Source organism: Oncorhynchus gorbuscha, linkage group LG10 (genome assembly GCF_021184085.1).
Source record: "Oncorhynchus gorbuscha isolate QuinsamMale2020 ecotype Even-year linkage group LG10, OgorEven_v1.0, whole genome shotgun sequence".
NCBI classification, from domain to species: Eukaryota; Metazoa; Chordata; class Actinopteri; order Salmoniformes; family Salmonidae; genus Oncorhynchus; species Oncorhynchus gorbuscha.
Window position 1 is genome coordinate 19,709,836 of NC_060182.1, and position 18,058 is coordinate 19,727,893.

Below are 18,058 nucleotides of genomic sequence, written 5' to 3' on the forward strand. Positions count from 1 at the left end.
GTGTGTGTGTGTGTGTGTGTGTGTGTGTGTGTGTGTGTGTGTGTGTGTGTGTGTGTGTGTGTGTGTGTGTGTGTGTGTGTGTGTGTGTGTGTGTGTGTGTGTGTGTGTGTGTGTGTGTGTGTGTGTGTGTGTGTGTGTTGACTGCAGACTGCCTCATTATCCCATAATGATGTATATCAAATGCTGGATTGAAAACAAAAGGTCACCCTCCACCTGTGAGCCATGTCTGATACCCATATAATTAGAATTTGGTGCATTTCCCAATCTCCAATCTACATAGACAACAATACCCAATTCTGGTGTGGAGCCATATTGGATGGAGAGTGAAATCATGTGGATTCTAGGACTGTGTCCTGCACTGACTGCTTCACTGTATGTTGTGGGTGCAATATGTGTTGGGCATATTTCCTCTGCACTGTCCGTTCAAATGCATATTCTGCACTTTAAATGTTCAGACATAAGTGTTGGGACATAGAACCACAACCTTGAAGAACCATCCTCAAATGAGGGGGACTTGAGAGGGGTGTTTCAATTTACAGTTTCACAGCTGCCCGCCTAGATTGTGTATCAGCCAGAGATCTTTGTCTGTACCAGGCACGTTTGTGCTGATGTCTGGCTCGATGTACAGAATACTAATATTAGAGAAGTCATTATCTGAGATCACACGCAGGGGACAGATGGAGCCAGACATAACCAGAGCATAGATTAGAGTACAGGAGGAAGAAGAGGAGAAGGAGGAAAAGGAGGAGGTGGTAGAGGAAGAAGGCAAAGGAAGGAGTGACTCATGTCCCTCCCTCCCTCCCTCCCTCCCTCCCTCCCTCCCTCCCTCCCTCCCTCCCTCCCTCCCTCCCTCCCTCCCTCCCTCCCTCCCTCCCTCCCCTCCCTCCCTCCCTCCCTCCCTCCCTCCCTCCCTCCCTCCCTCCCTCCCTCCCTCCCTCCCTCCCTTCCTTCCTTCCTTCCTTCCTTCCTTCCTTCCTTCCTTCCTTCCTTCCTTCCTTCCTTCCTTCCTTCCTTCCTTCCTTCCTTCCTTCCTTCCTTCCTTCCTTCCTTCCTTCCTTCCTAGTTATCTGCATCCCTTTCATCTATGTGTCTGTCTCTTTCTTTCTATCTACTTTATCTCTATATCCCTGTTTCTCTCTTTATAAACACTATACAATTTTCTATGAGATCATGTATAAAATACTGACTAAACAATCTGAAGTACAGAGCCTTCGGAAAGTATTCAGACCCCTTCACCTTTTCCACATTTTGGTAAGTTGCAGCCTTATCCAAAAATTGATTATTTAAAAAAAAATCCTCAGCAATCGACACACATAATGACAAAGTGAAAAGAGGTTTTAAAAATGTTTGCACATTGATTAAAAATTAAAAACAGAAATACCTTATTTACATAAGTAGTCAGACCCTTTGCTATGAGCCTCGAAATGGAGCTCAGGTGCATCCTGTTTCCATTGATCATCGTTGAGATGTTTCTACAACTTGATTTGAGTCCACCTGTGGTAAATTCAAATGACTGGACATGATGTGAAAAGGCACACACATGTCTATATAAGGTCCCACAGATGACAATGCATGTCAGAGAAAAAACCAAGCCATGAGGTCGAAGGAATTGTCCGTAGAGCTCCGAGACAGGATTCTGTCGGGGCACAGATCTGGGGAAGGGTACCAAAACATTTCTGCAGCATTGAAGGTCCCCAAGAACACAGTTGCCTCCATTATTCTTAAACCCCAACCCCCTCTCCCCAAATCTGTATGTTCTTCAATGACTTACTTCAGGCACATTACCATTGACATTACACGCCTGCTAGCCACCCAACACTAAATAATGACATGAATTGCCCCTGATCCTTGTGTATTTCTCCACAGGATCCTGAATCATGGGGAGACATGGCTGAACAATCCTTTTCCTCCAGAGATAACATTCTGTCTGCTGGTCTGACAGCAGGACACAGCTTATTTATCAAGCATATCCATTTCCATTTGTCTTGTCATTATACTCCTCTGTGGCTGTCCACTTACTCCATAGCAATTTTTACAAACATGCTCTCTCTCCCTCATTCCACCTGTCTCTCTCTCTCTCTCTCTCTCTCTCTCTCTCTCTCTCTCTCTCTCTCTCTCTCTCTCTCTCTCTCTCTCTCTCTCTCTCTCTCTCTCTCTCTCTCTCTCTCTCTCTCTCTCTCTCTCTCTCTCTCTCTCTCTCTCTCTCTCTCTCTCTATATATATATATATATATATATATATATATATATACATATGGAGCAGCAGTTGTCCTCATCTGGTCATGATGTCTTAGAGACATTAACGACACTCAGGTGTGTCCTATTTAATTGTTAGGTTGTCCTTTGCCGAAGCTTGAATTGTTAACTTTGTGCTTTTGTTTCCTGAGGTAGTTTTCGAGAATTAGTGTTTGTTGTTTTTTCATGTGTACTGGGATCCTGCGGCTACCATTTCTAAGTAAAGCTTTATGTTTATCCTTAACCACTGAGTCCTCGTCTGGTCTCTTCTCTGCACCTGGGTGCTACCTCATCACATCACATCACCTACAAAGAGATTAACCTACAGAAGAGTCAACTCAGCCAGGTGGTTCTCAGACCCCTTGACTTTTTTCACGTTTTGTTACGTTACAGCCATATTATTAAACGGATTAAAGAGAGAGAGAGAGAGAGAGAGAGAGAGAGAGAGAGAGAGAGAGAGAGAGAGAGAGAGAGAGAGAGAGAGAGAGAGAGAGAGAGAGAGAGAGAGAGAGAGAGAGAGAGAGAGAGAGAGAGAGGCAGAGACAGAGACAGAGACAGACAGACAGAATAAGCGAGTGCCAAGCCAAATCAGATGACAGATTACATTTTCCAGGTTTGTGAAAATTGCTACGGAGTAAGTGGACAGCCACAGAGTGTAATGACAAGACAAATGGAAATGGATATGCTCACTCTTAGTCTCTTAGTCTCTTAGTCTCTTAGTCTCTCTCTCTCTCTCTCTCTCTCTCTCTCTCTCTCTCTCTCTCTCTCTCTCTCTCTCTCTCTCTCTTACATCTAAGTTGGAACTGAAGTACTGACTATATACTTAAACAGCCATTAAGTATATATACTATGGGGCAGGTTTAATTGAATGCTGATGTTTATTGTCATGAGTCTTGTCCTAGAGGCAGAATTGAGTGATTTCCCCTAAATAGGCCAGATGCAAAGTAAAAAATGTTGATATTGTAAAAGTTAAACGGCTTGATTTGACCTGTGTGTGTGTGTGTGCGTGTGCATGTGTGCATGAATGTCAATGTGTCAGTGTTCTCAGCAGCTCCAGGAGACTGCAGGAGGGTGCATGCTCACTGAATTTCAAGTCAATAAACATATAGCACATCTTCCCTTTTAATCCAATTTGGAGCTTAATCCTGTAAAACTCATTCAGGCAGTCGATCCCAACGTTACACACCCCTTCATTGACAAAGACATGAGTTGGACAGGGATTATGGTAACACTGTCTATGAACCACCTGTATAATGCAATTTCAATTCATTTATATGGACCTCTATCACATTTTGGAATATAACAGTTGCTATAAGCCTTCATAACAGGTCACGAGGCTTTTGACATAATTTAGGCTATGCATTCATAACGCATCACACAGCATTATAAAACATGCTCGAAAACATAGCAGCCTCTAGAAACAGATAAATGGTTATAATAGATATACAGTTGAAGTCAGAAGTTTACATACACCTTAGCCAAACACATTTAAACTCAGTTTTTCACAATTCCTGATATTTTATCTGAGTAAAAATTCCCTGTCTTAGGTCAGTTAGGATCACCACTTTTTTTTAAGAATGTGAAATGTCAGAATAATAGTAGAGATAATGATTTATTTCAGCTTTTATGTCTTTCATCACGTTCCCAGTGGGTCAGAAGTTTACATACACTCAATTAGTATTTGGTAGCATTGCCTTCAAATTGTTTAACTTGGGTCAAACGTTTCGGGTAGCATTCCACAAGCTTCCCACAATAAATTGGGTGAATTTTGACTCATTCTTCCGGACAGAGCTGGTGTAACTGAGTCAGGTTTGTAGGCCTCCTTGCTCGCACAGGCTTTTTCAGTTCTGTCCACACATTTTCTATAGGATTGAGGTCAGGGCTTTGTAATAGTCACTCCAATACCTTGACTTGGTTGTCCTTAAGCCATTTTGCCACAACTTTGGAAGTATGCTTGAGGTCATTGTCCATTTGGAAGACCCAAGCTTTAACTTTCTGACTGATGTCTTGAGATGTTGCTTCAATATATCCACATTATTTTCCCTCCTCATGATGCCACTTTTGTGAAGTGCACCAGTCCCTCCTGCAGCAAAGCACCCCCACAACATGATGCTGTCACCCCTGTGCTTCACGGTTGGTATGGTGTTCTTCGGCTTGCAAGCTTCCCCCTTTTTCCTCCAAACATAACGATGGTCATTATGGCCAAACAGTTATATTTTTGTTTCATCAGACCAGAGGACATTTCTCCAAAAAGTACAACCTTTGTCCCCATGTGCAGTTGCAAACAATAGTCTGGCATTTTTAAGGCGGTTTTGGAGCAGTGGCTTCTTCCTTGCTGAGCGGCCTTTCAGGTTATGTCGATATAGGACTCATTTTATTGTGTATATAGATAATTCTGTACCTGCTTCCTCCAGCATCTTCACAAGGTCCTTTGCTGTGGTTCTGGAATTGATTTGCACTTTTCAAACCAAAGTATGTAGGACACAGAACGCGTCTCCTTCCTGAGCGGTATGACAGCTGCGTGGTCCCATGGTGTTTATACTGGCATACTATTGTTTGTACAGATGAATGTGGTACCTTCAGGCATATGGAAATTGTTCCCAAGGATGAACCAGACTTGTGGAGGTCTACAACTTTTTTTCTGAGGTCTTGGCTTATTTTGTTGGATTTTCCCATGATGTCAAGCAAAACGGCACTGAGTTTGGAGGTAGGCCTTGAAATACATCCACAGGTACACCTCCAATTGAATCAAATAATATCAATTAGCCTATCAGGAGCTTCAAAAGCCATGACATAATTTTCTGGAATTTTCCAAGCTGTTTAGTCAACTTAGTGTATGTAAACTTCTAACCCACTGGAATTTTTGTAATTAATTTTTTAAAATATTTTTTTCCCGGCGCCGACAGAGATGGCCGCCTCGCTTCGCGTTCCTAGTAAACTATGCAGTCTTTTGTTTTTTTTTACATGTTATTTCTTACATTGGTACCCCAGGTAATCTTAGGTTTCATTACATAGAGGAACTACTGAATATAAGAGCAACCTCAACTCACCATCCTTACGACCAGGAATACGACTTTCCCGAAGCGAATCCTGTGTTTTGCCCACCACCCAGGACAATGGATTGGATCCCAGCCGGTGAACCTAAACAACGTCGCCGTAAAAGGGGCAAACGACACGGTCTTCTGGTCAGGCTCCGGAGACGGACACATCGCGCACCACTCCCTACAATACTACTCGCCAATGTCCAGTCTCTTGACAACAAGGTTGATGAAATCCGAGCAAGGGTAGCATTCCAGAGAAACATCAGAGACTGTAACCTTCTTTGCTTCACGGAAACATGGCTCACTCGAGAGACGCTAACGGAGTCGGTGCAGCGAGCTGGTTTATTCACGCATCGTGCCGACAGAAACAAGCATCTTTCTGGTAAGAAGAGGGGCGGGGGGGTATGCCTCATGATTAACGAGACGTGGTGTGATCATAACAACATACAGGAGCTCAAGTCCTTCTGTTCACCTGACGTAGAATTCCTCACAATGAAATGTTGACCGCATTATCTACCAGGAGAATTCTCTTCGATTATAATCACAGCCGTATATATTCCCCCCAAGCAGACACATTGATGGCCGTGAATGAACTTTATTTGACTCTATGTAAACTGGAAACCACATATCCTGAGGCTGCATTCATTGTAGCTGGGGATTTTAACAAGGCTGATCTGAAAACAAGACTCCCTAAATTCTATCAGCATATTGATTGTGCAACCAGGGCTGGTAAACCCCTGGATCATTGTTATTCTAACTTCCGCGATGCATATAAGGCCCTCCACCGCCCTCCTTTTGGGAAAAACTGACCACGACTCCATTTTGTTGCTCCCAGCCTATAGACAGAAACTAAAACAGGAAGCTCCCGCATTCAGGTCTGTTCAACGTTGGTCCGACCAATCTGATTCCACGCTTCAAGACTGCTTCGATCACGTGAATTGGGATGTGTTCTGCATTGCGTCCAACAACAACATTGACAAATACGCTGATTCGGTGAGCGAGTTCATTAGAAAGTGCATCGGCGATGTCATACCCACAGCAACTAACAGCAACTATTAAAACATTCCCAAACCAGAAACCGTGGATTGATGGCAGCATTCGTACAAAACTGAAAGTGTGAACCACTGCTTTTAACCAGGGCAAGGTGAACGGAAACATGACCGAATACAAACAGTGTAGCTATTCAACCCACAAGGGAATCAAACAAGCTAAGTGTCAGTATAGAGACAAAGTTGAGTTGCAATTCGAAGGCTCAGACACAAGAGGTATGTGGCAATCACAGATTACAAAAAGAAAACCTACCCCGTCATGGACCAGGATGTCTTGCTCCCAGATAGACTAAATAACTTCTTTGCTCGCTTTGAGGGCAATACAGTGCCACTGACATGGCCCGCTACCAAAACCTGCGCACTCTCCTTCACTGCAGCCGACGTAAGTAAAACATTTAAACGCGTGAACCCTTGCAAGGCTGCAGGCCCAGACGGCATCCCCAGCTGCATCCTCAGAGCATGCGCAGAGTCTGCTATCCCAGTCTGCTGTCCCCACATGCTTCAAGAGGGCCACCATTGTTCCTGTTCCCAAGAAAGCTAAAGTAACTGAGCTAAACGACTACTGCCCCGTAGCACTCACTTCCGTCATCATGAAGTGCCTTGAGAGACTAGTCATGGACCATATCACCTCCACCCTACCCGACACCCTAGACCCACTCCAATTTGCTTACCGCCCCAATAGCTCCACAGACGACGCAATCGCAACCACACTGCACACTGCCCTAACCCATCTGGACAAGAGTAATACCTATGTGAGAATGCTGTTCATCGACTACAGCTCAGCATTTAACACCATAGTACCCTCCAAACTCGTCATCAAGCTCGAGACCGTGGCCATGCACGCCTCCAACTCAATCATCAAGTTTGCGGACGACACTACAGTGGTTGGCTTGATTACCAATAACGACGAGACAGCCTACAGGGAGGAGGTGAGGGCCCTTGGAGTGTGGTGTCAGGAAAATAACCTCACACTCAACGTCAACAAAACAAAGGAGATGATCGTGGACTTCATGAAACAGCAGAGGAAGCACCCCCCTATCCACATAATATATAATAATAATAATATATGCCATTTAGCAGACGCTTTTATCCAAAGCGACTTACAGTCATGCGTGCATAAGGGACAGTAGTGGAGAGGATAGTAAGTTTTAAGTTCCTCGGTGTACACATCACAGACAAACTGAATTGGTCCACCCACACAGACAGCGTTGTGAAGAAGGCGCAGCAGCACCTCTTCAACCTCAGATGGTTGAGGAAATTCAGCCACCTGAGGTTGGCTTGTGATCAAGCCAAGGCTTGTCACCAAAAGCACTCACAAACTTTTACAGATGCACAATCGAGAGCATCCTGTCGGGCTGTATCACCGCCTGGTACAGCAACTACACCGCCTACAACCGTAAGGCTTTCCAGAGGGTAGTGAGGTCTGCACAACGCATCACCGGGGGCAAACTACCTGCCCTCCAGGACACCTACACCACCCGATGTCACAGGAAGGCCATAAAGATCATCAAGGACAACTGCCTGTTCACCCCCATATCATCCAGAATGCAAGGTCAGTACAGGTGCATCAAAGCAGGGACCGAGAGACTGAAAAACAGCTTCTATCTCAAGGCCATCAGACTGTTAAACAGCCACCACTAACATTGAGCGGCTGCTGCCAACATACTGTCTCAACTCCAGCTCACTTTAATAATGGAAATTGATAGAAATTGATGTAAAAATGTATCACTAGCCACTTTAAACAATGCCACTTAATATAATGTTTACATACCTTTCATTACTCATCTCATATGTATATGTATATACTGTACTCTATACCATCTACTGCATCTTGCTATCTTTATGTAATACATGTATCACTAGCCATTTTAAACTATGCCACTTTTATGCCACTATGCCACTGCATCTTGCCTATGCCGTTCTGTACCATCACTCATTCATATATCTTTATGTACATATGCTTTATCCCTTTACACTTGTGTGTATAAGGTAGTAGTTGTGGAATTGTTAGGTTAGATTACTCGTTGGTTATTACTGCATTGTCGTAACTATAAGCACAAGCATTTCGCTACACTCGCATTAACATCAGCTAACCATATGTATGTGACAAATACAATTTGATTTGAAGTGAAATAATCAGTCTGTAAACAATTGTTGAAAACATTACTTGTGTCATGCACAAAGTAGATGTTCTAACCGACTTGCCAAAACTATAGTTTGTTAACAAGAAATTTGTGGAGTAGTTGAAAAACATGTTTTAATGACTTCAGACTTCAACTGTATAATGTAGGCTCGTAGAAACTGTTACTAGACTTTATTGCAATTGAAGAATATACAGTAACAGTCGTAAGTTTGGACACATCTACTCATTCAAGGCCTTTTCTTTATTTTTACTATTTTCTACATTGAAATTACACATATGGAATCATGGAGTAACCAAAAAAGTGTTAAACAAATGAAAATATATTTTAGATTTTAGATTCTTCAAGGTAGCCACCCTTTGCCTTGATGAGAGCCTTGCACACTCTTGGCATTCTTTGTGCCTTTTTCTGATTATTACATGATTCCATTTGTGTTATTTCATAAGTTTGATGTCTAGAATCTCACGCAACTGTCCACACGATAAGAGAATGAGAGATAGCTATCTGTCAAGCAGGGGCATAGTCACTGGGGAACCAGGCCCACCCAATCAGATTGAGCAACAACAACAATTTGATTTTATTTCTTTACTTGTCAGTGTTCCAAATGGAGCATTATTGGTATTTTTATCTAAAGATGCAAACACCATCAGATATAATTCATAGCACACAGTCCACTGGGTTACTCAGATGTGATGAAATATACACTTAGAAAAAAAGGTTCCAAAAGTTTTTCTGCTGTCCTCATAGGATAACCCTTTTCGGTTCCAGGTAAAACTGTGAAAAAGATTCTACATGCAACCCAAAAGGGTTCTACTTGGTACCAAAATTATTCTTCAAATGGTTCTCCTATGCTGACAGCCGAAAAACCTTTCTAGGTTCTAGATAGCACCTTTTTATCTAAGAGTGTTTAAAAGAAGAGATTAACTGGAATGACATTCACTCTCAAGGGATAGGTCGCCAAAAATAACTAACTGAACGCCTCACCCCTAGTAAGTCAGAATAGCATGAGATTGTGGTCCTTCTGTAGCTCAGTTGGTAGAGCATGGCGCTTGTAACGCCAGGGTAGTGGGTTCGATCCCCGGGACCACCCATACGTAGAATGTATGCACACATGACTGTAAGTCGCTTTGGATAAAAGCGTCTGCTAAATGGCATATATTATTTATTATTATTAGATTAGTTATACAACTGCAAGTGTTTCTCTTTGCCCCATGGCAAAATGTGTAAAATTGTAGGAAGTTAGCTGTGACAAATGTCTGGCTACGCCACTGCTGAAGTGTAGTTTCAGCACCATGGACAGAGTCTAATCCCAGCAATGTGTGCACGTCACTATATTACCAAATGCAGTAGACAGAAACATAAGGGCATGCTTCCAGGAACAACAGTATTTTAACAGCCCAATTTCAGCACCACAGACAGCGACAGTGCAATATTAAGATTTATGCTTGCACCAAGTAGTTTAGACTGCAGTGGCTGGGAAAGCGTTGCTTCACATCAATACAAGTATGGAGTTCAAAAGCAGAATTGAAATGTGCAGAAATATCAGCAGTTTAATACATTTTGGGAAATCCCTGTGATTCATAATTCATTTGTCTTATCAGTGTATAATTAATCCTGCCTTACGGCAGAGGTGATTTGGAGAGAGATCTCCCATGTAGAGCACAAACACACACACTTATAGATGTAGGATCATAATTTGAGCCAGTTTGAGCCAGTTTGCTACAGCAGGACAATAATCCTGCAGCAACAGGAAATGTGAATTATTATGTGGATTATAATTAATGGACATTTTTGTAGGGTTTGATACATTTTCCAAAAGGGAAAGTGAAGTCTGAAATTTCAAAGTGAATGTCACGCCCTGACCATAGAGAGCCCTTAGTTCTCTACGGTGTAGTTGGTTAGGGTGTGACTAGGGGGTGTTCTAATATGTCTATGTTGGTGCTAATATGGTTCCCAATTAGAGGCAGCTGCTTATCGTTGCCTCTGATTGGGGATCATATTCAGGTAGCCATTTCCCCAACTGTGTTTTGTGGGATATTGTTTGTGATTAGTTGCCTGTGTGCACGTCATGACTTCACATTTTGTTGTTTCTTTATTGTTTTGGTTGTTTCATGCAGATTTAAAAAATGTGGAACTATACTCACGCTGCGCATTGATCCGCTCATTACGACGATTGTGACAGAATATCCCACCACTTAAGGACCAAGCAGCGTGCCATGGAGGAGAAGGTGTTTTGGACATGGGAGGAAATCATGGGAGGACACGAGACCCTTCCTTGGCAGGAGTCGTCAAGGACCATGGAAGGATAGCGACGACGCCAGGGACCGTGGCCACAGATACCCCAATAATTTTTATGGGTGGGGGGGGGGGGGGGCACGAGGGGTGGCCGGTCGAGCCGAGGAGAGTGCCCGCCTCTGCAGGTGGGCTGAAGAGTGGGTCATCAGTCCTGTGCCATCTGGGCCGGCTCCAAGCACCAGATCTCCAGTGCGCCTCCCCAGCCTGGTATGTCCTGTGTTCCTCACACTCGCCATGAGGAGCGTGTCATCAGTCCTCTGCCAAAGAAACGCCAAGATCCTTTTAGGGGGGCACATGGAGCTGGCGGCTGAGCCGCGGGAAGAGCCAGGGACCATCAGGGAGGCGATGGAGAAGTTGGGAGAGAGAGAGATGAGATAAATGTTATGTAGGTGTGTTCTGCACGGCACCCGACCTGAAGAGCCTGTCAGCAGTCTGGTGAGTCCAGTGCCAGCTCTCCATACTCTTCCTGAAGTGTGTGTCACCAGTCCGGTGCAACCTGTGCCGGCACCACGTATCAGGCCTCCAGTGCGCCTTCCCAGTCCGGTACGTCCTCTGCCAGGTCCCCGCACTCTCCTTGAAGTGCCTGTCACCAGTCCGGTACCACCTGTGCCGGCTCCACGCACCAGGCCTTCAGTGCGTATCCCTAGTCCGGTACGTCCTGTGCCAGCTCCACGCACTCGCCCTGAAGTGTGTGTCACCAGTCCGGTGCCACCTATGCAGGCTCCACGCACCAGGCCTCCAGTGCGTCTTCCCAGTCTGGTATGCCCTGTGCCTGGTCCCCGCACTCTCCCTGAAGTGCGTGTCACCAGCCCGGTGCCACATGTACCGGCTCCATGCACTAGGCCTCCAGTGCGCAATCACAGTCCAGAGCTTCCGGTGATGGTTCACAGTCCAGAGCTTCCGGCGACGGTTCACAGTCCAGAGCTTCCGGTGACGGTTCACAGTCTGGAGCTTCCGGCGGCAGTTCACAGTCCGGAGCTTCTAGCGACGGTTCACAGTTCGGAACCTCCAGCGACAGTCCACAGTCCGGAATCTCCAGCAACGGTTCACTGTCCAGAACCTCCAGCGACGGTCCACGGTCCGGAAACCTCCAGCGACGGTCAATGGTCCGGATCCTCCAGCGGCGGTCAATGGTCTGGAACCTCCAGGCACAGTGTCCAGTCCCGCTCCAGGGCAGGAGCCTTCCTCTGCGCCATTGTCCGATCCAAGCACGGCGTCCAGTTCGCTCCATGGCAGGAGCCCTCCTCTGCGCTGGTGCCCAGTCCAGACACGGCGTCCAGTCCCGCTCCAGGGCAGGAGCCTTCCTCTGCGCCAATGCCCAGTCCAGGCATGGTGTCCAGTCCCGCTCCTGGGCAGGAGCCTTCCTCTGCGCGGATGCCCAGTCCAGGCACGGTGTCCAGTCCCGCTCCAGGGCAGGAGCCTTCCTCTGCGCGGATGCCCATTCCAGGCAGCTCCATGGCCAGAGCCCTCCTTTGTGGCGATGTCCTGGCACGGCGTCCAACCCAGCTCCGTGGCCAGAGCCCTCCTTTGCGCCAATGCCCAGTCCAGGCACGGCGTTCAGCCCGGCGCCATGGCTGGATCCGGGGTCTGGGCGGGGGCTACGACCTGCACCGGAGCCTCCACCGACACTAATCACCCCACCCCCCCTACCCTCCCCATTTGGTTTCAGGTTTTGCGGCCGGAGTCCGCACCTTTGGGGGTGGTACTGTCACGCCCTGACCGTAGAGAGCTCTTGGTTCTCTATGGTGTAGTAGGTCAGGGCGGGACTATGGGGTGTTCTAGTATGTCTATTTCTATGTTGGTGCTAATATGGTTCCCAAATAGAGGCAGCTGTTAATCGTTGTCTCTGATTTGGGATCATACTTAGGTAGCCATTTCCCCACCTGTGTTTTGTGGGATATTGTTTGTGATTAGTTGCCTGTGTGCACGTCATGACTTCACATTTCGTTGTTTCTTTATTGTTTTGTTTGTTTCACGCAGATTAAAAATATGTGGAACTATACTCACGCTGCGCATTGATCCGCTCATTACGATGATCGTGACAGTGGAAGTTACAAACTTCAGAAACCTTTTTAAACTTCAAATACACAAGTTTTAAATTGCCTGTGATGCAGGAAAGTTCTCCTGCAACAGGGTAATCAAATTAAGATACTACATCTGTACACATATGCACGCACATACACAGGCACACACAGAAGGAGCACCCACAAGCCTGTCATGGGAAGTCGTTTTGTTGCATTGCTCACATACGCATACTGTCGACCCCAATTAAAGAAATGGCTTTTCAATATGATTTAAGATCTGAATGCACACGCACATGCACACACACACGCAAGCAGCACACACACACACACACACACACACACACACACACACACACACACACACACACACACACACACACACACACACACACACACACACACACACACACACACACACACACACACACACACACACACACACACACACACACACACACACACACACACACACACACACACACACACACACACACACACACACACACACACACACACACACACACACACACACACAAACAAAAGGCTATCGGGTTATCATAGTTTCCACCATTGTGAATGGCTCATCTTTCCCCCATGGGAAGATAATCCTTGATGGGGCGAGACATCAGAATGAATGAGTTCTATAGATCCCTGGAGTTGAATCTCAACACCTAAAGAGAGGAATGATTCCCCAGACGCTCTCCAGGAGCTCTCTAAGCCTTATCACAGAACAGACAAGATGCCTATGACGTGGATCTATACATCTACAAGCAAGGGCTGAAATCACTGCAAGCCACATCTAAAGGAAAGAAGTGTCTCTGCAGAAACAAACAAATGTTACTGCACCGCTCTGCTCTGCCGCAAAGAACCCAGCGGTCCAGGGACATCCGTCCTCCCACTGTATTTACTCAACTTCAGAAAAACCAGAGGGTTTATAGTCAAGATAAAAGAGGAAATGGCCTGAACGCTTGGCAAACAGATGGGGGTTGACATATGCATCCCCAGGCGGTCCCCTTGCCCAAACATGACTCTGCTTGGGAGCCAAGTGGCAGTGCCATGAGGCAGACTGGTCCTCTGGCTGTCGCACTACAGGACTTTATCTGCTGCTCCTCTTCTCTTCTTAACACTGAAACACCATTATTATTCCTGCCACAGTCACAGCAGCCTTGCAGTAACAGCCACAGCTGAGGATTGTATAAGCCAGTGGAGGAAGAGGAGTGCAGAGATACAGATACATTCCTCTGTCCATCCATTTTTCTCTGTCTCTCTCTCTCTGTCTCTGTCTCTGTCTCTGTCATGAAGTGAGACACAGGCAAACACACCATATCCCTGGAAACAGACACACACTCTCTCGTACATACTGTAACTTGCAAAGCAATGCACTGTACTCACATGCACACATTTTTGCGCACTTGCACACACATACACCCCCCCCCTGCCCCCCCAAAGACTGCTCTTGTACACACATTTAAACTCCCCCTCACAAACACACTTATTAACCTCCCTCCCCTCCCACCACCTAGCAAAAACGCACATTCACCCCCACACTCCCCTGCACACCCGCTCACAGCTCAGTGACTTATTTCATAACTCACCCTGGCTGTTGGGTCCCCCCTCTCTCCCTCCTCGGTGTCTGTCATGTTATTAAGCATCCTCTCTTCCTCAGGCTGCAGTCTGCAGAGAGAGAGACACTGCTACTGCTCTAGTACTTGCAATCAGAGCTCTGTGGGCTGGAGCCACAGCAGAGAAAGCAGCACGGACGACAAGAAGCACTGTTTTATTTCTGTAGCTCACTGCCTCCCTCTCTCTCCCTCTTCCCTTCCCTCTCACGCTCAGCAAAAGAGCAGTGCAGAGAGGAGAGAGTTTTTTATCTTCTCCACTTCTTCTTTCTGGCGTGTTGCGTGATTCTCTCTTTCTCTCTCTCTCTTCAGGAGGAGGATAAGAGAGTGAGAGAGGCTGCAGGGTATAGCTGATGATGGAGTGCCTGTGAGCAAGGTCTCGCACACACTCACTCACACGCACGCTTGTTCGCTCGCTTGCTCTGCGCACTGCACAGCTACGATCGGCCCCCAGTCAGCCTAAGCCTGATGACTAAATTCATCATGCATTCAGAAGGCATTATCTCTCTCTCTCCCTTTCTCTATCTCACTCCCTTGTTCATACACTCATCCCCATCAACCATCTCTTCACGAGAGAGGGAGAGAGCGAGAGAGAGTGAGAGAGAGCGAGGGAGAGAGAGAGAGACAGAGAGAGAGAGTGAGAGACAGAGAGAGAGAGAGAAATGGAGGGAGGGAGGGAGGGAGGCAGGGAGGGAGGGAGGCAGGGAGGGAGGCAGGGAGGGAGGCAGGGAGATTGCACATCAAATGTAAGGTTGCCTTCTGTGTTTGAGCATCTCTTTTGATGTTCTTTTTAGATGCAAGACAAGGTTCCATTTCATTTTTGCTTATGTATTCCTCTATTTTGATTTCCTCTCCTTTATGGTTACTGCCAGTTATCTGAAGTAGGCTGCAGGGCTTGTATAGCATTCTCTGAACCTAATTATTTGAAACGAAAAGCTTTCACTGTCACCATGCACTGGTTGCACTGGTCTGACAGCTACTACACTATGTCAAGGTCAAGTTGAAAGACTGCCTTGGTTCACCATCAGGTTCAGTCAAGCGTTCATGACTTTTCCTTTGGGGTTATTTTCGGCCGAAGTTGTAAAAAATACAAAATGAATCATTATGTATATGAATAGGGGGCAAAGAAGCACTTACAGCGTAGGGGAGAGTGGGATAAGTTGAGCAAAGGGTTAGTTGAACCTCCCCTTGTTTCTAGGAAACCATACACAAAATGAATAATGTGACCAAATATTGAGGAAGAGGTCATCATTCCTGGGAGTCTGTGAAGGAAGAAACCACATGGAAAAAGTAGTAAGCAAGTTAGGTCCAGAAAAAATATTTTCACAAAAGTCAAATGAATGTATTGTGTTAGAGGTTTTATGATGCTTGTATCTCAACCAAAGTATATTGTTTTAATACCCTATCAGTTGGGGTCTCTTTAAACTACCATAGGAGGTCCTGAGCCTAGTATGAAAGTTAAATAGGGGGTGCTTAAATGTGTCCTGATTCACTCAAGTGTGTAACCTGTACAAGTGTGTGGTGTGAAATTCTTTCATATCTCACTGAGAGTGGGGTCATGGCTAGGGATTTGGTTACTGGCCCAACACTCTAACTGCTATGCTACCTACCATCCTGTAGTGCATCCTTGTAGCTGTGTGGAAGAATATAGTCAAAATGTTTGCCCTGGAGTATAAGTTGAGTCAATGGCCATTGGATATGTTGAGCCAATGGCCACCATACCCCATGCAAATTATGATTACATTTTGTAAGGTTTTATGCATACTATACATAGTATTTGTGCAATGTGTCATGCATATGAACTCCAGATAGAGCATTTTTATTGTTACAGAGCAGACATCATCATGCCCTGCGTGTACAAACGTAAAACAAGAAGGGGTCTAGCCTCCCTTCATGTTATTGAGAGAGCAGCCAGGGTAGAAGGGTAGAAGTCTCATCAAATAGAAGCAAGGGATGAAAACATAAGCTGAATGACACTGAGGAGGTACATTGGCAAAACAGAAAATGAACATGTACCTGTGAAAGGCTAGAGTAGCAGAGTCACACGAGGTCTTATCTGATGACATGGAGTCTGAGCTTGCAAAACATATCAAGAATCTCTCAGACCAGTTTCATGTGCTTAGTAGCCTTAAATGCAGAGCACTTGCCTACGAATTGGCACATCGAAACAACAACTGGTCAAGAAGTTGAAAGGTAAGTGATATTGAACAGAGAGATCTACTGTGCCTTCAGAAAGTATTCACACCAATCGACTTTCCCCACATTTTACAGACTGAATTTAAATTGGATAAAATAGAGATTTTGTGTCACACAATACCCCATAATGTGAAAGTGGAACTTTTTCAAATTAATAAAAAATGAAAATCTGAAATGTCTTGAGTGAATAAATATTCAACCCCTTTGTAATGGCAAGGAGTAAAGATTTGCTTAACAAGTCACATAATCAATCAGTCAATCAATCAATCAAATGTATTTATTAAGCCCTTTTTACATGAGCCAATGTGACAAAGTGCTATACAGAAACCCAGCCTAAAACCCCAAACAGCAAGCAATGCAGATGTAGAAGCAGAGTGGCTAGGAAAAACTCCCTAGAAAGGCAGGAACCTAGGAAGAAATCTAGAGAGGAACCAGGCCCTCAGGGGTGGCCGATCCTTTTCTGGCTGTGCAGGGTGGCGATTATAACCGTACATGGTCAAGATGTTCAAACGTTCATAGATGACCAGCAGGGTCAATTAATATAATCACAGTGGCTGTAGAGGGTACAACAGGTCAGCACCTCAGGAGTAAATGTCAGTTGACTTTTCATAGGCGATCATTCAGAGTTAGAGACAGCAGGTGCGGTAGAGAAAGGGAGTCGAAAACAGCAGGACTCGGGACAAGGTAGCACGTCCGGTAAACAGGTCAGGGTTCCATAGCCGCAGGCAGAACCGTTGAAACTGAAGCAGCAGCACAACCAGGTGGACTGGGGACAGCAAAGAGTCATCAGGCCAGGTAGTCAAGCATGGTCCTAGGGCTGAGGTCCTCCAAGAGAAGAGAAAGAGAAAGAGAGAGGTAATTAGAGGAAGCACACTTAAATGTACACAGGACACTGGATAAGACCAGGCTGGATATAACCCCACCCACTTTGCCAAAGCACAGCCCTCACACCACTAGAGGGATATCTTCAACCACCAACTTACTACTCTGAGACAAGGCAGAGTAAAGCCCACAAAGATCTCCCCCATGGCATGAACCCGAGGAGGGCACCAACCCGGACAGGAAGATCACATCAGAGACTCAACCCACTCAAGTGACGCACCTCTCCTAGGGACGGCATGGAAGAGCACCAGTAAGCCAGTAATAGGGTTAGAGGCAGAGAATCCCAGTGTAGAGAAGTGAACCGGTCAGGCAGAGACAGCAAGGGTGGTTCGTCATTCCAGTGACTTTCCGTTCACTTTCACACCCCTGGGCCAGACTACACTCAATCATAGGACCTACTGAAGAGATGAGTCTTCAATAAAGACTTAAAGACAGACCATTCCATAAAAATGGAGCTATATAGAAGAAAGTTGCATGGACTCACTGTGTGCAATAACAGTGTTTCACATGATTTTTCAATGACTACCTTTTTGTACACCACACAACCAATTATCTGTAAGGTCCATCAGTCAAGCAG

General features: G+C 45.6%; 1 protein-coding gene across 2 annotated transcripts in view; it reads right to left on the reverse strand.

Moving 5' to 3' along the window:
- The window catches only part of LOC124045644 (solute carrier family 12 member 5-like), a 132,542-nt gene extending 117,629 nt beyond the window's left edge, over positions 1 to 14,913 (reverse strand). Inside the window, exon 1 of one of the 2 annotated variants that reach the window (XM_046365096.1) lies at positions 14,380 to 14,913. The gene's annotated coding sequence lies outside the window, so the exon portion shown is untranslated. The remainder of the gene's footprint in view (positions 1 to 14,379) is intronic. The other variant, XM_046365097.1, reaches the window with a different exon arrangement.
- Between the last annotated feature and the right edge of the window lie 3,145 nt (positions 14,914 to 18,058).